Genomic DNA, 22,016 nt, shown 5'->3' with positions numbered 1-22,016 from the left:
GTGTCCCAAAGACACCTTATTACTTCTTTTCTGAAATCAGATTTAGCTAAGGGGTACAGACATGAGCCAACTGCCCCTCTGTGTGTCCGTAGTCCCTTTTATAATGGCATTAATTCCACTTTGCCGTGTATGGTCTGGGTCCACCATCCTTTATCTGAAATTGTGAAATCCGTAAGCTTTGAAAAGACAGAAACTTAGAGTTAAAAAGAAAATCATAGGCCCCAAATGGAGTCACTTATGCTAGGCCAAGTCACCAAACCAAGGCTTAATACCTAACCTAACTTCAATTTCAACCTCCCCTAGAAATGCAGTCTTAACCAATCAGTCAGGAATGTTCTGGTCAGCACCAGTGAGGTAATCCACCACGTGGGCCCTCTCCACCCTCCAAAGGAAGATGAGGTAATCTGCATGTTAAGACTCTGCCCTTTCCCCTAAGGAAAGGTGACCTTGCTTGAAACAGTCCTTTCCTTTTGCCAATAAATTCTTGCCTCAGCCTCCATCATATAAAATCTTTCCATTTGCACAGCTCCCCAGAGATCCCCCCTCTTACTAGATGGGATGTTCCCCAATTCATGAATCACCTAATAAAGCCAACTAGGTCTTCACATTTACTCAGCTGAATTTTGTTTTTTTAACAAAAAGGTAGATTTGCACCTTGGCAACAACCCTTGTCTTAAACTGATGTGGAGATATTTATCTCTATTTTTCCCACTTAGTGTGAACGTGTGCAGAGATTATTTCACTGCAGACACGTTAAAGTGTGTGATTCTGAGATGCTGTGGCAGACTCTGCTGGGGATGCTAGGAATACAGGTCTACTCCAAACTCAAAACCTTTAGGGCCAGGGGAGCCTGGGTGACTCAGTTGGTTAAGCGACTGCCTTCGGCCCAGGTCATGATCCTGGAGTCCCAGGATCGAGCCCCGCATCGGACTCCCTGCTCAGCAGGGAGTCTGCTTCTCCTTCTGACCCTCCCCCCTCCCATGCTCTCTCTCTCTCTCATTCTCTCTCTCAAATAAATAAATAAAATCTTTAAAAAAAAAAACCAAAACCTTTAGGGCCAGGTGTATTTGGAACTCAGTGTTTTTAGGATTTTAGGAAAGTGTTCCAGTGCATATGACATATATTACCCCACTGGAAGTATTATGTAATACTCAGTCCTTTTATAGGCATGCCAGGAGAAAGCACCTCCGAAGCAAGAAGGACATTTAAAACTCCTCAGCATAACAGTAGGGACCCCCGACTTCCATTCAGGGACAGACATCTTGGTGGTCAAGGGAAATTCTTTCATCAATATGGTATCAATCCACAGTGTCCCTGACAAAGAAATTAATGCCAGTATGACACTGCAATGATGAATGCATGACATTATTCCTTTGTCGAAAGCCCTTGCCTGCGCAACACAAAATGTGCAATGTAAACTACTGATTTCAGTTAGTATTAATATTATGTATTAATACTGGTCCTCAATTGTAATCAATGTTCCACACTAGCACAAATAGGGAACATTGTGGGGGTAGAGGGAGACCAGCCATAAGGCAACTCTGAACTTTCTGCTCAATTTTTCCGTTAACCTAAAACTGCTTTAGGGGTGCCTGGGTGGCTCAGTCGTTAGGCGTCTGCCTTCGGCTCAGGTCATGATCCCAGGGTCCTGGGATCAAGCCCCACATCCGGCTCCCTGCTCCGCGGGAAGCCTGCTTCTCCCTCTCCAGCTCCCTCTGCTTGTGTTCCCTCTCTTGCTATGTCTCTCTCTGTCAAATTTAAAAAAAAAAAATCTTAAAAAAAATGCTTTAAAAATAAAGTCTATTAATAATCCTTTTTATTTAAAAAATTAATGTCCATTTTGGAAGATATGCCTACTTTAAAGAAATCATTTAGTGAAGGAATTGGCAGACCCACAGTGAAAGGGAAACTGGTGGGGGCAGGGTGGGTGGGGTGGGGAGTGGGAGGGGTAGAGATCTGTGTCCACCTTTATCTATGAAGTGAAAATCCCCCTCCCAGAGCCTGAGCACTGATGAGCATCACTTCCCATTTGCTTGGAGCTCTGGGTGTTGTTCAGGTTTATGGGACTCACTTTTGGGACAGTGCATGGGGAAGGAATAGAGATATAGAGACTAGGGGCTCTTCCAGTGGGACATGGTGCAGATTCCCAAGAGAAGGAGTGGAAGTTTTGCATGTAGAGAGCAGAAGGTGAAGGAGTTTGGGAAGGAAAGGCCCAGGCCCAGAGCAGGAGAGGCACCTTAGGGGTGGGCCGAAAGGGAAGACGTCCTTGGGAAGGTCTGCGTCCCAGGTGTTCCCCTGAAAGAGCCTGGAGGCCGCACAGTGGCTGCGGTTGCAGGCTCTGAGGCCACACTCCCTGAGCTTACGTTTCAGCTGTACCACTCAGTGGGTGGACGCGTGACTCTGGGGAAGTTACTAAATTTCTCTGGGTCTCAGATTCCTCGTTTCTAACACTGAGCTCATAGTAATACCTACCACACAGCATTGTTGTGAAGATTAAACAAATCATGCCCATAGAGCTCTCAGTACCGCTAGCAGCACTGAGCAAGCACTCAATCGAAGGTTAGCTCTTATCAGCTTTTTACTCTCCTACATTATAATTCTCTTTTCTAACTCTTCTTTTTTTAAAAAAGATTGATTTATTTATTTGAGAGAGAAACAGTGCACAAGCAGGAGGGGCAGAGGGAGAGAAAATATCAAGCAGACTTCACGAAGTGTGGGAGCCTGACGTGGGGCTCAATCCCACGACCCTGACTGAGATCATGACCTGAGCCAAAATCAAGAGTCGGTCGCTTAACTGACTGTGCCACCCAGGTGCACCTTCTAAGAAATTTCACAGACCTTAGTGTGTTCATTTGGAGATTAGAGGAAAAGGGTGGCAAAAGGTTGAGTGAAGAAGGAGCTGTTTCCACTCCATGTCCTCCAACAGAGAGGGGCTGCTGGCCTTGTAAGGGATTTATCGCCCAAGTTCTAGGTGGGGATGGCGGCCCACAACAAAGTTAGCAGAGAGACTCAGAATGCTACAGGCACATTCTGGAGAGGACATATGCAAAGACAGGCAATAAAATAAATCCCACAGTTTAGAGAATGTTGTCTTCCTAAAAGAGTAGCTAGAGAGCCCATTATAGCTGAGCTTTCAAAGATTATTTTCCAAAGGGGAGTCCTTGGTGAATTGCATTGTCTTTCAGTATCTGGTCTTTAAAGAAGCTCTAAATTTGAGTTCCAAATATTTAAGAGTTTGTATCATCAGAGCAATTGGTAGGAAGATTTAGTTGTCCCACTGTTTTCAACGGAAGATCAGGAAAGGAAGGGATAATTTTCTTGACATATAAAAGGACCATTCAGTATGAACAATTTAACTGAAAGCAAAAACAAACTTGGATTTGAAATAAGTCATTTTTTCTCATCCCTGGAACACAGACAAGGAAGGGACTTGTTCTGAGATCAAAATTCAGAATGCCATTTTTCTTGATGTTGGTCTATTTTATCTACCGAATTTGTCACCTGTGTTTTTTGTTGTGTTTTGTCAAAGCACATGCGCACAGACTAATATGAGGCTTCACGTTCCTGTACCACTGTCTCTAACCTAAACATTAACCTAAGATTTCAAAGGGTGAGTCAATGCCACCCTGCCTCTTGATTTTATTTGTTTTGATTGCAAAAAATAAGACAGAGGAAAATTATTATGAATTTTCCTTTAAAAGTCAACCCATTTCGGGCGCCTGGGTGGCTCAGTCGGTTAAGCGACTGCCTTCGGCTCAGGTCATGATCCCGGGGTCCTGGGATCGAGTCCCGCGTCGGGCTCCCCGCTCTGCAGGGAGCCTGCTTCTCCCTCTCCCACTCCCCTGCTTGTGTTCCCTCTCTCGCTGTGTCTCTCTGTCAAATAAATAATAAAAATAAAATCTTAAAAAAAAAAAAAAAGTCAACCCATTTCTTGAGTGACTTGCTGTCAAAGAAGACATGAGGGTTATTCAAATCCAACAGCCCCCCAGAGGAAAAGACCTTTTCTGTGTGAAGCAGCCTGATCTTCAGCAACTAACCACAAATGTTTCCAAGAGAGTAAACCCAGTTTACCAAGAACTCTGACAATATTGAAGGAAGAGTTGCCAGTGGTATAAATTGACACAATCAAACATAAAATAACGTCTTCTGAAAGTTACCAGATATGCATACTATGGTTGAGGCACATAGGTGAGAATATGACAAAGTGATATAAAACTGCTGTAGATAGTAATTTTAACATAAGAAAATTTCTTGAATTCAGTCTCCCTCTGATGGCAAAGGTCCACGACAGCGCCACGTGGGAACTAGCTGTGTTTTGGGTAGCAGGAGAAGTGTGTGTTTTAGGAAGACTTCTCGTGAGTTTCAAGGTCCTTTTATCCCTGAATATCTGTTTCTTCTCCCTGACTTTGCAGCCCTACTCCGTCTTGACCTCCAGCTTTTGGAGACCTGCTGACTTTGAGCTTCTGACCTAACTTTGACTTGGTCTCCCATTGTCACTCTCTGCCTCAGTACAGACTGTCTTCCAACCTACTTAGGATCCTCTTCCTGCTTTTTTTCCTTGTCTCTCCCTAACCTGGATCACTGCATTTTCATAAGTCCACCATTGCCCACAGTCAGATTCTATGAAGAATAATTATCCCAATTCAGGGGCAGAAAAAGATTCTAGAGGTCTGAGGACTGAAAAAACTAAATGTCCCCCTACATAATTCAAGATCAAAGGGGAGAGGGAGGCCACTCAATAGAAGTGTGCTGCTTTTAAGGGGAAGAATTCGCATAGACCTCTCTGAATCCCAGCTCCACTGTTCCAGCCTGGGCTGCACTGAGCAAGTTACTGAACCTCTCTGTGCTCCAGGATCATCGAGCAAAAGTCAATAAAATAAATCTCTCTCTGCATGGTGAGAATTAGGGGAATATTGGACTTGAAGAGCCTGGTGTCTGGTGGTCACTCAGTAAATGTTAGTTTGACTTCAATATCACAGTGTACTTCAGCCCTAATAATTTTCCTTCATTTAAGTGATTATTCCTTAAAAAATGTATATCTGAACCAGAACTCAGTATCCAGAATACATGAAGAATTCCTACAATCCTTCAATAAGAAAAAGACAAATAACTCAATTTTTAAAAACAGACAAAGATTAAATGATAATGTCCCAAGAGAAGATACCCAAGCGGGCAATAAACACATGAAAATATACTCAACATCACTGGTCATCACGGAAATGCAAATGAAAGCCACAGTGAGAAACGTCTTTACACCTACCAGGTAGCTACAATTTAAAAGACTAACATTTCTAGTGTTGGTGAGGGCGTGGAGAAATTGGAGCTCTCATTCCTTACAGGTGGGAGTATAACATGGTAAAACCACTTTGAAAATCTGCTTGGCAATTTATTATTAAGTTAAACATACACCACCCTAGACTTAGTAATTCCACTCTAGGTATTTATCCAATAGAAATGAAAATACAAGTCCATCCAAAGACTTTTACATGTATGCTCACGGAAGCTCTGTCAACAATAGTAAAACAAAACAAAACAAAAACCCTCAAAAAACAAAAAACAACCTACTAGAAACAACCCAAATGTCCATCAACAGGAGAATGGATAAACACACTTACATTTTTACATAGATGGATAAATCTCAAAAACACTATGCTGAATTAAGAAGCCAGACCCAAAAGAGTACAAAGTGAAGATTCCATTTATATGAAGTCCCAGAACAAACAAAACAAAACTAATTTGTGTGAAAAATATCAGAAAGTGGCCACGTCTGTGGTTGGGACTGACTGGGAAGAGACACAGGAAACCTTCTGAGATGGAGAAAATGGTTTATATCTTAACATACATGGTGGTTATATAGGTGTATACATAGGTGAGATCCCATTGATCTGTATTTACCTCAATTTTTAGAAAGTTTAAATATTGTTTCATAGAATCCAAAATTTACTTGTATAATATAATTAAAATATATGTCATCAACACTAAGACACAGTCCCCCACATTTTAACATTTCTGAAGTCAGGATGTGCCTGAGAATAAATGGAATCTTATAGTTTATTGACAGCATATTTTCTTTCCTAGAAGTACATAAAATAATGGTACCTCCTAGACTCGCCAAAAATTGGTAGCTTCTATTTTTTTTTTATTTTGCAAAATTCTTGCTAAAGTAATAAAAATTAAACTTTTCTCACAGAATCCCTAGTTTGGTAGTTCTCTAGTCAGTGATCTAGGAGTGCCCCAACTTTATGTGCTATAAATGGCATTCTTTAATGACCATGCCCTCAAGTTGTTTGAAGACAAACTAAAACGGCTGCTGGTTCCAGCCCCACATGGCCCCAACCCCACATGGCCCCGGCCCCACACGGCTCCAGCACCCACAGCTGGGGCTTTAGCCTCCACGACTAGGCTTAGCCATGTCCCAGCCTAAGCCCTCATCAAGCCAACGGTGGGGCAAATATGAGCACTGCCAGGGCTCAGCAGCTCAGCTATTCTTGCTGCCAATCCCACCCTGTCCTTGCCGGGTTCTAATGACTAGTTCCACAGAATGGAGAGGGGTGCCAAGTGAAACCTTTCTCTTTCCCAAATTAGTATAGAAAAGACTACAGTTTGGCTCACTTAGCATCTATTCCTAACTTCATTGTTCCATATCATCCTCTATTCTAGAAAGGTTGGGAAGCCAAACGCTAGCTTTTCCAACCTCCCTTGTAACTTGTGGAAGCCACGTGACATAGTTCCCTCCAATGAAACGTATTTGGAAGTCTGCTGGTGTGGGTGAGGGGAAGAGGGATCTGGGAAAGCTTCTGATCTCTTGTTACTCTGCCTCCTGGCAACTTGTCCTGAACTTAGATCGGATGGTTGAAGCCAGAGAGGCTCTCTTGCAACAGTTAAACAACAAGGATAAAGAACCGCATGCCAAGGAGGGCAGAATGAGAAAACAGAAACAGCTTTGAAATTATAGTTACATTGTTTTATGAATGTTAATGATCTTGTGGCTATTTTTCTAGGAGACCTTATCTTTTAAAGATCCATACTGAAATATTTATAGATTAAATGTGATGTCTAGAACTTGCTTCAAAATAGCCCAGTGGGGGCTGATGGGAAAGTGGACAGAGGTATAGATAAAACAAGATCAGCCATAAATAGATAATTGTTGAAGCTAAATACAGATGCATATCCTCTCTACTGTTAGGTATATTTTGAATTGTCCATAATAAAAAGACTAGAAGATCTGGCAGAAACTACCTCTGTGATCAAGCCCAACATTATCAGTTGACTTTCACTAGTGGTAAGTCATGTTGATATCACGTACCCCCTGATCTGATGCACTGAGAAGGGCACTCCAGACCTGTGGTATTCTTTCCCAAAACCCAGAACCCCAGACTATGTATGAGGAAACATCAGACAAAAATCAAACTGAGGAACATTCTAAGAAGATGCCAGACCAGTACTCTTCAAAAGGTGCCAAGGTCATGAAAAACAAGCAAAGACTGAGAAACTGTCACAGCTAAGGAGGAGCCTAAGGAGACATGAGGCCATGAATGCAATGTGGTACTGTGGCTTGGATTCTGGAACAGGACAAGCACGTGTAGTGGGAAAACTAATGAAATTTCAATAAAGTCTGTAGTTCAATTAATCATAATGAACCCACATTAACTTCTTACTCTTAAACAAATATACTATAATTATAGGAGATGTTCACATTAGGACAAACTGGGTGAAGAGTATATGAGAACTCTTTGTGCTTTCTTTGCAATTTCCCTGTGAATCTAAACTAATTCCAAACTAAAAATTTATTCTGAAAAAAGTCTAAAAGGAAAGAATTTGGATTCCCAATGGCATTATTGCACAGATTTCTTGTTGCATGAGAAAAATAAACCATATTTTTAAAAAAGTTAATGCCTCTTAACTAGTCTCTTCCTTGCATCTGAATAAATATGAACTGATGAAATGCGCTCATTGTTTGTCTGAGGCCATTAGCTCCTGAAACCCACCACTGAGAACAACAGCACTCAGCACCCTGCAGCAATAGTGGGGGGCTCTTCTGACCAACCCCCGACCCCACAGCGATCTCAGGTTCACAAAGGGAGAGATGGGAAGTGAGGGGAAGAAGTCATCTCCTTGAGAACTTGGGAACCTGCCTAAAGCAAACAATTAGCAAGACCCTTTAGGAAGTAGCTGTGACACAAGATCAACCAAAAAACAACAGCTTTCTTTTCAACTCTGTTCATCAACTATAAAGAAATAGAGAACATAATAGAAAACAAGTCTCATATATCAAGTAGCAATAAAAATTACAAAATACCTAGGAATAAATATTAAAATGTGCAAACTGTATATGAATAAAGCTATGCAACTTTACAGGACATGAAAGAAGGCTTGCATAAGTGAAAGACACATCATCATGTTCCTGAATATAAAGCTGCTACATTGTAAAGATGTCAGTTCTTCCTAAATTAATCTATAAATTAAATATATCACCAAAGTTCCGATGTAAAACCTAAATCTCATCTACCATAAAAAAAGTTTACACAGAGTGGATCATTTATCTTAATGTAAGACATAATACTGTAACACATTTACAAGATAATGGAAGAAAAAAGTCTTTGTGATCAAAGCGTTCTTGGACATGGCACCAAAAACACAATCTATCAAAGAAAAATATAGATAAACTGGATTTTACCAAAATTTAAAACTTCTGCTCTGAAAAAGACACTCCTAAGAGAATGAGAAAACAAGCTGTGGGCTGGGAAAAAGTATTTGCAAATCACACAATCCAACACACAGGGACCAGCTACATAATGCCTGGGGTCCAGTACGGACTGGAAATGTGAGACCCTTTGTTGAAAATTATTAAGAATTTCAAACTGTGACAGTAGAGTGTCAAATGAAACGGGGGACCCTTCTGAGCATGGGGCGGTGTGACTGCGCAGGTCACACTCCCGTGAGCCATCCCTGCCAACAACAGATCTGTATTCAGAATTCACAACGAACCCTCAAAACTCAATAGTAAGGAAACAAGTAACCCATTTTAAAAATGGGCAAAACATTTGAACAGACACTTCACCAAAGAGGAGACAAGGACGGCAAATGAGCACATGAAAAGGTTTCAACACCATGAACCACTGGGAAACACAGGCTGAAACCACAATGAGATACCAATACGCACTGATCAGAATGACTACAGTAGAAAGAACTGACAACAGCAGTGCTGGCGAGGATGCTGAGGAGATGGAACTCTCTGTCATCGCTGGTGGGAGTGCAAAACAGCACTGCCACTCTGGAAAACAGTCTGGCAGGTTTTTTCACAGTTAAATATGCACTCACCATACAACCCAGCAATCTCACTTTTTGGTATTTACCCGTAAAAAATGAAAACTTCTGCTCACACAAAAATCTGTACATGAGTGTTTAAGACAGCTCTATCTGTAATGGCCCCAAACTACAGACAATGTAGTTTGTCCTTCAGCAGGGAGGAGTGGGTGAGCCGTGCTACCTCCATACAATGCAGTGCTGCTTAACGATAAAAAGGAACAAACTCAAGAACTTGGATGAATCTCAAAGGCTTTGTGCTGAGTGAGCCTTAGAAGGCTACATACTAGAGGATTCTACTTACATAACGTTCTCAAATAGATAAAACTTTAGGGACGGAATTGATGGTGGTAGCCAGAAGTCAGGTTTGGAGCAGGGTGTGACAACCAAGGGGTAGCAGGAGGGAGTTCTGGGGAGATGAAACTGTTCTGTATATGGACTGTGATGGTGCCTCCACAAATCCATGCTTGTGCCAAACCCACAGAACTATACAATTTGACCATATGCTAATTTTTACATCCAATGCAATTTTGTTTGTTTATTTATTTATTTTTATTTATTTATTTTAGAGAGGGAAGGAGGAGCAGACAGGGAGGGAGAGAGAGAATCTTAAGCAGGCTCCACACCCAGCACAGAGCCTGATATGGGGTTCAGTGTCACCACCCCAGAGATCATGACCTGAGCCAAAATCAAGAGTCAGACACTCAAACAACTGAGCCACCCAGGCACCCCAAATCCAATGTAATTTTAAAATGGAACTTGACAAGCTGATACCGAAGGTCAGCCAGAAGAGAAAATGTAGGAGGATAATGGAAACATTTAAAAGCAGAAAAACATTTGAAAATTTGATCTACCAGATTCGAAAATATCTTATAGGATTATCATAACTGGAACGTTCTGTAAGATTATCATAACTGCTTGGTACAGAAAAACTGATCTGTAGAGAGACAAATCAATGGAAGAATCAGAAGCAGGTGTACATGAAAATTTAGTTTATGGTAAAGTTAACATTTTAGACCAACAGGTTGGACTATACAATAAATGGTTGAGAACAAATGGGCATCCATTTCTTTTAAAGTATAGTTACATCACATTATGTATAAAAATAAATGGTAGCTGCATTAAAGAACTAACTGTATGAAACAAGATTATAAAAGTGCTCTTCAGGGGCACCTGGGTGGCTCAGTCGTTAAGCGTCTGCCTTTGGCTCAGGTCATGATCTCAGGGTCCTGGGATCGAGTCCCGCATCAGGCTCCCTGCTCGGCGGGAGGTCTGCTTCTCCCTTTCCCATTCCCCCTGCTTGTGTTCCCTCCCCCGCTGTCTCTCTCTCCGTCAAATAAACAAATAAAATCTTTAAAAAAAAAAGTGTTCTTCAGAAATATGTGCATGTATGTGTGTTTACAAGAATGTTTGCTGAAGCATCGTTTGTAATATCAGAGAGGAAAAAAGAAGAAAGAGAAAGAAAGAGCCATCAGAAGTTAAATGACATATATTCATACTATGGAATAGGTATATCAATGTATGTTCTGATATGAAAAGTTTTTTTCAATGCAAAGCTAAATGTAGAAAATGATTTCTTTATTAAAAAAGATCTTTGGGGGCGCCTGGGTGGCTCAGTCAGTTAGGCATCTGCCTTTGGCTCAGATCATGATCCTGGGATCCTGGGATAGAGCCCTGAGTCAGGCTCTCTGCTCAGCAGGGAGTCTGCTTCTCCCTCTGCCCCTCCCCCTGCTCGTGCTCTCTCCAACCCCTCAAATAAATAAATTAAAATTTTTTAAAAAAGATCTTTGGGTTGCATATTAAAATGTACACAATGTGATTTGGAGAGCCAGGCTCCAAACTACTAATCGTGGAACAGAAGGCAAAGAGGAGAGCCTTCACTTTCTATTCTACGTACTTCATTTTTAAAGCCTTATCACTGCACACAGCAAGGTAGTATTTATTGTTAACAAACTGACTGACTTCCTCACTATGTAACCAACGCAAGGAGCCATGGGAGTCTGAGAAAGGCTCAGTCCAGTTGGTGAGCGGCAGTCACAAGAGAAGGAACACTTGTGCCAGGGTGCCTGCCAGACCCTCTTGGCAAGCAAGGCTTTTCGGTCAGGCCAGGCCTGTCCCTTTGCCATCTAGGGCCCTAGTTCCCCAGTAAGAAGTAGTTGTCGAGGAATAAGAAGACTCTTCCGGTTAAGATCCAGGCTTTGCAAGTTCAGAAATTTGCATTTTCCAAGACTTGTCACAAGAAAAATAAAACCAAAGAAAGGAGAAAGCAAGAAACCAAGGCAGTGTGAAAAGAATGCTCTATCTCGAGCTCTTCAACATGGAGGTCAGTCATATTCAGTGTTGCTAAGTGAGGCTTAGAGGGAGAATAGCTAATAACTAGACCCACTGAAACCCCCTGATAAGCATTTCCTGTGAGATCTATACAAGCAAGCCATGAGGGAACATCAGCAGTAACGGCTTACACATACACATGTAATAGTTTACGTGTATACACACATACATACACAGATCATTATATATACTGTTTTGCCATTTATAAAGCCCTCTACACGCAGCTTTGTATTTGACCCTTAAAGCAGAACAGGTGTTACTATGACTCTAACGTTACAGATGAGAAACTAGAGGCTTGAAGAGATCTGACAATGGTTTCTCACCAAGTTCCAGGACCATTTGAGGTGGGTGCTTACACATAAGTAAGGTACCTGAGCCATCAGAAGTACATTCCACAGAATACACCAGAGGATACATTGCCGCTTCTTTAGAAAAACACATAGAAAGATCAATCTCAGTTCAGCAAGGGAAAGACAGTTCGAAAAACATAGTTGTAAAAAATACTTACTGATTATATAAATATAACACATATATTTATATGCATACATAAAAACTCCTTTTGCTAGAATTACTGATGCCTCAAATAACAGAAATGCAATCCAAAATTACTTCAACAGAATAAACAATAATACTCCCAAGGTGAATTCTGCCTTCGGTTCTAAAATTATTGTCAGTCACTGTATTTTACTTACATAATATTACTACTCATTGCTACAAGGGAATTTCTTTAGCTATGCTCCTAATCTTACAGTCCTTTAATATTGCTTGAATAAATTGGAGCTATATTTGGAAGTCACGGTGAGTTAATTATCACAAGGTCATTGAGTAAAATTGTCCTCTTATGACATTGTTTACTACTTTAAATGAACTAACAAGCTTTCTACAAAGAATTACAAGAAAAACATTTAAATGTAACATACGTAGGTTTTTTGTTTGTTTGTTTTTATAAAAACATCCGTAGCTTCAAGGTGGTACGTCAACAGTCCTCAGAACTGGAGAAACACATTCTGGAATGTTATAGGACATGTCTTTGCTCATCTTAACCAGGAGACTTAGAAATTAAACTTCGAGTGGAACAGTACAGAGTAACTATGGGTTTACTGTAATCTTACGTAACTATGTGCTAGTCTTCTTCCCACAAGATGTGATGGCTAGCTCAGTGCTCATCCTCACACCACCTGAGTCAACAGCTCCTCATCCCTTCAAGGCTTCTTTTTACAACTGCCACCCAGCATCTGTAGTTTCTGTTTTCAGTTATAATTTCTAGCTAGGGATGAGGCTTTAAAAGTTGCGTTTTGAAAAAAAGTTTTGTTAAAGAAGACAGAGCTTCAAATGTTCTGTGTCCGTAACAGCGACCACTGGCCCTGCACTGTGCTAAGCTGCATTCTATCCTTCGGTCCTCACGGTCCTGCAAGGAAGGAAGCGACAGTCCAAAGCAAAGCAACGTGGTCAAGGCCACAGGGCAGTAAATTTCGGCACCAAGACTTGAACCTCGCAGAGCCATGGGAAGCCAGAGCATGGCTCTTCACCAGAGGACATGAAATGCAGACCTAAACGTGGGATCTAATACTTAAAAAGAAGCAATGCACACTTTTAATTTTGAATTTTCTTTGTTGGCATTTCATCCAAGAAATACTTATTGTGTCCACCATGCTCCAGGGAGTACCCTAACTGGTCAGATAGGACGGTGAATGAGATTCTTGGAGTTTACGTTCTAGTGATGGGGAAAGACAATAAACTCACAAGCAAGCGAATAAATAAATAAATAAAAGAAAATGTTGGATAAGGGTTCTGTCAGGCACTAAAGAGGAAGAGGAAGGATTCTAGCTATCTTCCTTCTTGCTTTCATCTCTCCAGGTTGTGAGCTCTTGGAGACTAGGGATACTGTTTCAGAGTGAAGATTTGTCTTTTTTTTTTTTTTTTTAAGATTTTATTTATTTATTTGACAGAGAGAGACACAGCGAGAGAGGGAACACAAGCAGGGGGAGTGGGAGAGGGAGAAGCAGGCTCCCCGCAGGGCAGGGAGCCCGATGCGGGACTCGATCCCAGGACTCTGGGATCATGACCTGAGCTGAAGGCAGTCGCTTAACCAACTGAGCCACCCAGGTGCCCTGAAGATTTGTCTTAAACAACGACTTGCACGTAGGACACACTATTTAAAGAGCAAAGTACGCTCTCTGACCACTTTTATTTGAATGTAAATCACAGTCTTCTAGAAATTATAGTCCTTTGTGGCTTTAGTTTATTCTACTTATATCTGAGGGTGAAATGCAGAATTTTCCTCCTTAATTCTGTAGGCTGCAAGAGCTCATGTCATACTGGCTGTAGTCAGGAAGATCAGAAAACCCTGGAGGGCTCAACATGGCAAGTTCTCCAGATAGAAAAAAATCATGAGAAATTTAACTTTGTGAAGTCACTTAGGTTTGAAAAGTCTGACCTTTTGGCTTGTTTTTCAAAATTCTCCCACAACCCAAATCACTAGCTGAAGCTATTAGATGAGCCACAAGTGCATCATTTATTAAATAATTGTTGTTCTTGACATAAATGGCACCATTGAAGGGAAAAGTCATCAACCAAAGAGCTTGTTGCACCTAATTCCTGTAAAAGTCACTAGATGCCCAGATGTGTAGTTGCTCATTACTGAATTAATGGACTTCAAAAATCACCTTTTTTTTTTTTTAAGATTTTATTTATTTATTTGACAGAGAGAGACACAGCAAGAGAGGGAACACAGCAGGGGGAGTGGGAGAGGGAGAAGCAGGCTTCCCGCCGAGCAGGGAGCCTGATGCGGGGCTTGATCCCAGGACCCTGGGATCATGACCTGAGCCGAAGGCAGACACTTAACGACTGAGCCACCCAGGCGCCCACCTTTCTTTCTTTTGACAAATATTTTTGAGTCCTGACCATGTCCTAGGTACTGGGACAGGCCCTGGAGATACAATGGTAGGCAACACTGGACTGTACCCTTGACCTCCATTCATGGAGTTCACTGAGTAACGGTACTTCTCCCATATGGTTTTCTGAATTCTGCTCTGTATCTTCTGAATCAGAATCCCTAGGGCATTTATTCTCAAGCCTCAGTGTGGATCAAAATCACAGACTGCTGTCCCTTCCATCCCCAGTTTCTGATTCAGTAGGTTTGGCATGAGGTTCAACAACTGGCACTTCTAACAAATTCCCAGGTGATGCTGATACAGCCAGTATGGGGACCACATGGTAACAACCACTAGCCTAAGGCATAGAACCCAAGTATCTGCAGGTAATTCTGACATGTGTCCGGTTGAAGATAAAAGTAGATTAATTCTGGATTAGTTGGAGGAGTGGGGCCTAAAAAACCAAGAAGAGAATCCATAAGGATTGGTGGATTAGTTATCATCTAAGAAAGGTAATAGTTGGCCTCATTTTTGACTGAACACCTACATCAGGGCTTCTTAAACTTTATTTTATTTTTAAGATTTTATTTACTAATTTGTTAGAGAGAGAGAGCATGAGCAGGGGGAGCAGCAGGAAGAGGGAGAAGCAGGCTCCCCACTGAGCAAGAAGCCAGATGCGGGACTTGCTCCCAGGACCCTGGGATCATGACCTGAGCCAAAGACAGACACTTAACTGACTGAGCCACTCAGGCACCCTAAGATCTGCATTTCTAATAGGCTCCCAAATGATGCTGACATGGCCTATCCACACAGAAACTCAGGAAAATAGACCTCAGAGATAGCTATATGTTGTGTTAATGCTTTCTTGCTTTTGGCAGTAAGGTGCAAGTCCAAAATAGAAAAGAATATTTAGCCCATGGCTAAATAAATATGTGAAAAACTTAGAACAATAAAGGCGGACTTGTGCTAAGACCTTTTACAATGTCAGTGTGTATGGTCACTCTTCAGGAGAAGGACACAGCACATAGTGCGTCTCAAGCTTATGTGACCACAAAATCCCTTTATTGTCAGTGGTGCTGGACTGATTGTCCAAAGGACACAATGTGAGGAAAGCCAGTTTATGGTGCTTTTGGAAGAACTCCCCCAAGAGGCAAATACCAGGGACGGTTAAAAGCAGTCTACAGGTAAAGACTTTTGTTTGTAAGCCTTTGCCCACAGGTCCTGAGTAGTTCAACCAACATCCCAAGATTCAACTGAAGACAGTTTCCAGAAGTTCAACTGTCTGATTTCACTTAAATAATTGATTTTCCTGAATGCCAACTTAGAATCACTGTTGAACTTAGAATTCGCTCAAGGAGGAGGGCCTTTCTAAACACCTAGCTGCCCCACCCAGACCCCATGGAGTCCAAGAAAGACAGGTAGCTCTGCATTTCCTGCCTTTCTCCTATCTGCAGAGGACACTTCAAAAAAAAAAAAGGATTTATTTATTTGAGAGCGAGAGAGCACATGAGCGGAGGGAGGGGCAGAGAGAGAGGGGGAGAGAGAGAGAAGCAGACTCCCTGTTGAGCGCAGAGCCCAACTCGGGGTTCAATCTCACAACCCCAAGATCATGACCCAAGCCAAAACCAAGAGCCGGACACTTAACTGACTGAACCACCCAAGTGCCCCCTGCACAGGGCACCTTTGATTAAGCACAGGCATGCGTGCTGGATGTACATAAACATACACCGCACCCACATGTATGTTTATGCACAGGCATCTGGTCCTCAGTCCATCATTTCTTCACATGTTTACTTTGAGGACTGTTCGAGATTGACCAGCTAACATTTTCCCAGGAGGCTATGACATATCTTAGGAGTTTCGGGGGTTATTTTTATTCCTATTGCTCAGAGGGGAAAGAATACAGGCTTGAGCCTCCCACAAGGCAATCGAAAAGAGCAAATGCCTGTGTTCACTGACAGTTTATAAAAGGGCCAAGGAATGAGAAAATCCACTCAAACTCGTGCTATCGAGTTTTACAGATAGACCAGAAGAACTGGGTCTCCATAGCGTTTGGTCTCTCAAAGCTTGGCCTTTGACCACAGTCCTTTTGAAGTATGCTTTTCGAGTCTTGCCAAGTCCCAGCTTCCACATGGGACTCTGAATGACATTACCATCCTTTCCTTCAAATAAAAAAACCTTCTTCCTCAAGACCTAAAAATACTCCTTAGCCTTGGAGTGCAGCCTTGTTTTCATCAACACCTGTGCACTGGACCAGTTGTTGGACTGGGACAAGCCAAAGGCACAAAGAAGCAGCAGCAGATTTGAGGGAGCTGATCCACATTTGGGTCTCCTTGAAATGTCCAGATCCCAGAAATAGCAAAAATCTCTCCTTGTTCGGCCATCAGAATTCCAATCCCAACCCCAACTCATGCTCCCTGTTCGTTCTTGAGTTTCTTTGTTTCTTTGTTTTTGAGAGGGATGATCTTGGCACAATAGGATAAAAATTATTTTGATTGACTTTTTATTACCACTAGGATAAAGAGATCGGGATTTGGTTAACTGAATACTTTTTTTCATTCCTAAAAATTGACTTTAAATCTCATTACAATCGAGTAAAATAAAATTTTCTAAGGCAAACATTAGATTTTATTTTAAATCACGTATGGGATGATTTTAGTGCTCAAAGGTATAGCATGAATTCTAAATTCATGGCCATGTTGTTTTGGTTAATAGCCCCAAATTTGGGGAGATAAATATTTATTCAATCCAAGTCACACTCTTGTGCCTGGCATTCAAGGTCCTTTGCTATCACGTGCTGTGGGTGGGCTTGGGAAGGCAGCATAGGAGCTGGTGGAAGTCATAGCTATTTCCAGGCTCAAGAGGGGTCAGTGGGAGGAAGGAGCATGGTCAAGGGAGAGGGTGAAGGATTGGGTGTCCTGACAGTATGATTTAGTGAGGTCAGGGGAGGGAGAGATCAAGGGCAGAGGAGGAGCCCAGCAGTGGATATGGGGATGGAAAACCAATCAGAGTGCAGAACTGAGTAAAAAATAAGGAAACTGGGTGTGTGTGTTGGGGGGGGGGGGGGTAAATGGTCCGAGAAAAAAGGCAAAAAGCTCGTATAGCAGGTGCTCTGGTTAGCCTCGTTTGCAGTTTGGGGACAGGATATTTTGTTCCTAAAGAGTTAGTCATAGAAACAGCTTCTGACACATGTGGTCTCAGTCTGTCCCTCTGGACTTATCCTTATATATGGGGTTGACTCCAGTCAGACCAGACAACTCCCACTTCCCAAAACAGACTTCAAACTTCCCCTCTTTCCACCTCTCTCCTTTCTGTCCCCGTTCTTTGCACCTCACCTAGAACTCCTTTCTTCCTGGACTTCCTCCTGTCAAACCCAGCCCATTCCTTCACAAACCATCAGAGATATCATTTTTATGAAGTCTTCCCTGATCCCTCAACCAGATGCCATCTCTTCACTAAAGAAATCTGCATGTACCGTCACCATCAGCACAAAGGGGTAGGGTTTCCTCTCTTCTGGGGCTCCATACTTAAAATTTTCCTGCATTCTGGAATAGCTATAGCTATATTATTTGTACATCATCTTACCTTCTGCACAATATTGCAGTATGCCTGGTTGAGGCTAGGAGGCAACTTACTAACTTACATCCTAATGGTCAACCTAAAGGAGTCAGAGTACTTCTAGAATGAGCAACAGTCAGAGTTACATATATTAGGCATTAAAAACAATGGGGAGTGGAGCAGAAAACCTTTATTCGAGTTCCACTCTGATTCTGCAAGCCATTTCACACCCCTCTGGATCATGGTTTCTTCAAATATAAAATGAGAAGAGTTTATCTGCCCTATCCATATTCCAGAGCTTTAAAAGAAAAAAGCGAGCTAATGCCTAGAAGATGCTTACAGGCTATAACATGTTATGTACATAGGGACATTAGCAAAATAATGTTCATTTATTCCTTAGTTATTCAACTAACATGTATTGATGCCTACTATCTGATAAGCAGAAAGAAAATAGAGACCATACACATACTGATTTTATCTCTTAATTGGATAATTAACCTGATACAACTTGGTAAGTGAATGCTGAGATATGCAGAAGTAAGTCCCTTTTTCTCTATAAGCACCATTAAGAAGTACGTTCCCTTGACTTTCATTCTTTTGTTGTTCCTTTCCAAATTTCTAGAATATCCCTTTACCTATATTATTTTTGTAACTAGAAAAAGCAAATATTGGTTTAGTCTTAAGGGAGTTAGTTTTGCTTCTCCCAGATTTCACCATGAAAGCTCACCAAACTCCCTTATCTATCCAGAGATTATGTGCTTTGTGCTAGAAGAACTGCGAGATGATTGGCACCAAGTGTGGTCCACACTTCCTCGCTCCTAAGGGCTAAATTGGATGCCTTGCATACAACAAGCCTTGGGATTCTTATATTTTAGTGCAGCACATTCCCAGAAACTTCCTGAACAATTCTACCCATGAGTGCTCACAGACACAGGCTTTCCCTCTCTCTATTTCAAATTCGGACTGAGTAACATACGATTTGAAAGCTCAATCTGCAACTACTGAGAAGAGCCATGTAATAGATGACAAAATCAAATTCTAAATGGCTTTTGAATGATCCTCACCATTTCTCTCAAGAACTTTAAATTATGAGCGCTCCCATTTTGCTAACCATTTTGCATCTTTCTTTTATTAAGCAGATTCTCAGAAAATTCTACCACTGGACACTTGGAAATATAGATTCCTGCTGATGGGACCTTAATAAACATGGGGGCTGCTGGGGCAAAGATATTAAGTTTGGATCAGAAGACCAACACTACTGGAAAACAACATCAATGCCCATGGTTTTCGACAGGCAAGCCGCTGGGTCTGGGATCCAGTCTATGGAAAAGAGAGGGAAATGGCCGATGGGAAACTCACCTCTTGGGTTCCGACTCTTCTGAGACTTAATCTCTCATCTCTTTAATTCTGTGGTCACACTTCTTTCAACTGCATCTGTTCTTTTTTTTTTTTTTTTTAAGATTTTATGTATTTATTTGAGAAAGAGAGAGCACAGAGGGAGAGTGAGAGGGAGAAGCAGACTCCCCGCTGAGCAGGGAGCCCGATGCGGGACTCGATCCCAGGACCCTGAGATCATGACCTGAGCTGAAGGCAGATGCTTAACTGACTGAGCCACCCAGGTGCCCCCGATGTGGATTTTAATATACATAAAACATACAAATGATACAAAAGAGAGGACGGCATTCCATGGTGGCAGTGGGGAGCTCACCTAAGAGCCTGGCATGTGGTAATGCTCTGCAAATGTTTGCCGGGTAATTGAAATGATCAATGAAACAAGCAATGAAGGAAACTACTTCACCACAACCAAGTTCAGAGTAAGAACGAACAAAAGATGGGGGCCATTGTAAACAAAATGGTTAATATCTATTGAATTAGTAATGGGTGCCATATGTTTTTCATGCTTCTAAGCATGCTTCTAAACATGCTATTATCTTATTTATTCCTCAAAAACCCTTATATAGATTTGGAACCATTTTATAGATCTGGAAACAGAGCCTTGGGAAGTTTTAGTAAATTTCTAAGGATACCCAGTTGGTGTGTAGTCAAAAGTCAAATCCAAGATCCAGTTTCAGTTGACAGGGACAAGAATGATCAAGATAAAGAAACCTAGGCCATCTGAAATTTGTAAACCAGAATTTGGGGGACACCTTCCATATGTTCCCACCATTCTAGGTGTTGATAAGAATCAAACAGATGCATAAAATATGGCTCCCTCCCTGCAAAGAACTTGTACATTGCATTTTTTTCAAGCTACTATCATCCTGTTCTGAAGGTGACCTGAGCCACTTCAGTGGTGCTCTTTTGGTTTCTCAGTTAGATTATAACCTCTTGAAGACAGGGTCGGTGGCTACTCTTTCCCTTTGAACTTCCTTGCCCTACACAGATCAGTATTCATTCTTGAATTCCTTCTATTACTGAGTTGTCAATAGACCTAAACGTGACAGATATCCCAAAAGGTAAGTAAGCAGTGGAAAGTAGAAAGTCCCTGACTCATTAGAGCAGGGGTCAAAATATTGGTGAAGTCAAGAAAAATGCCTGAAGTGAATGTACATCTTTGGTTTATTCACAGAGTGTAAAAGCAGATTATCCTGACTGACATATTCCTTAGGCCCTAGTTCTCAGAGAACATTTACCAGTCACAAATCATGAGCCAAGTGGCACAGGGAACAATGAAGGTGTATTTCTCACCCATTGGGAATGAGGCATTTCATTTGCTTTTTTACATCAAAAAAGTAATATATTAGACAGCCTCTATCTAAATATGGTATTCACCAAAGGACTTTACAAACTGAGGAAGCAGAATATATCATTGTGAGATGACCGAAAAGTGAAGGACATTTTGCAAAAAACACAAAATAATAAAGAGTTAATGATGCATAAAGATAATGTGCAGGGGCAGTAGGAATGGCGTAAGAAAATATCAAAATATTGGTTTGGGGGCGCCTGGGTGGCTCAGTTGGTTAAGCGACTGCCTTCGGCTCAGGTCATGATCCCAGAGTCCCTGGATCGAGTCCCGCATCGGGCTCCCTGCTCAGTGGGGAGCCTGCTTCTCCCTCTGACCCTCCCCCCTCTATGCTCTCTCTATCTCATTCTCTCTCTCAAATAAATAAATAAAAATATTTAAAAATAAAAAAAATAATAAATAAATAAAAAAAACAACAAAATATTGGTTTGGGCACCAAAAATGGCTGCTGAGTATAAGGAAATAGAATCACAGCTCATCTGAAAGCAGAGGTGCCCAACCAGTGTATCTTGGCATCAGAAAGTTACAGATGTACCACAAAATGTTGATCCTTTCAGTCTGGAAGTGGCTGGATGGGCTGGGAGGCCAGAGCATTGGGAGGTGGTCTCTGGCTACAGGAAGCTTACCCAGGGGAGCCTCAAAGGGTGGCCTGGGCTGAGTGAGAGTCTGACAGTGTACCCTACAATCCCCAAAGGAGGCAAGCACAATGGGGGTGTTTACCATGTGCTGAGTGGAACCAAAGAGGACATTTATTTTAGCAGCCAGCTGAGGAGTGTGATGCTGCCAGCTACAGGCAAGAGACCCTTGGAGATGCTGGGAAGGCTGGTGTTCCAGGACGCCTGGGACAGGGCACGCAGCCCAGAGTGCAGCCAGCCAGAGTAGGAGTGCTGGAAGGCCAGGAAGGCTGTCTTGGTGGAGGCAGCTCCAGATCTTACACCGTGAACCCATCAGGCACTTCTGTGTATTCATGGCTGATGTGCCCTTTGAGTGGTGACCAACCTAGCAGCAGGGTGACTCTTTTAACATGTAGACTTTTGAAGATTAGAGCTTCAATGTCTTTGGAAATATGTGATATGAAAGAGAAAGAGTTCAAGTGGATTCAAAACTTATTCTCATTACCCTAGAAATGTCAACATTATATTTGTCGGTAAAGAAAAAAGAAGAGCTGGGAAAATGTTAACATATCATTTCGGTAGTCGCAAAAT

The sequence above is a fragment of the Mirounga angustirostris genome, unplaced genomic scaffold (assembly GCF_029215605.1).
Source record: "Mirounga angustirostris isolate CCGP_5_RB_7025 unplaced genomic scaffold, mMirAng1.0.hap1 SCAF_17, whole genome shotgun sequence".
Taxonomy (NCBI): Eukaryota; Metazoa; Chordata; class Mammalia; order Carnivora; family Phocidae; genus Mirounga; species Mirounga angustirostris.
The sequence above is the reverse complement of the archived record's forward strand: the minus strand, read 5'-3'. Positions refer to the sequence as shown.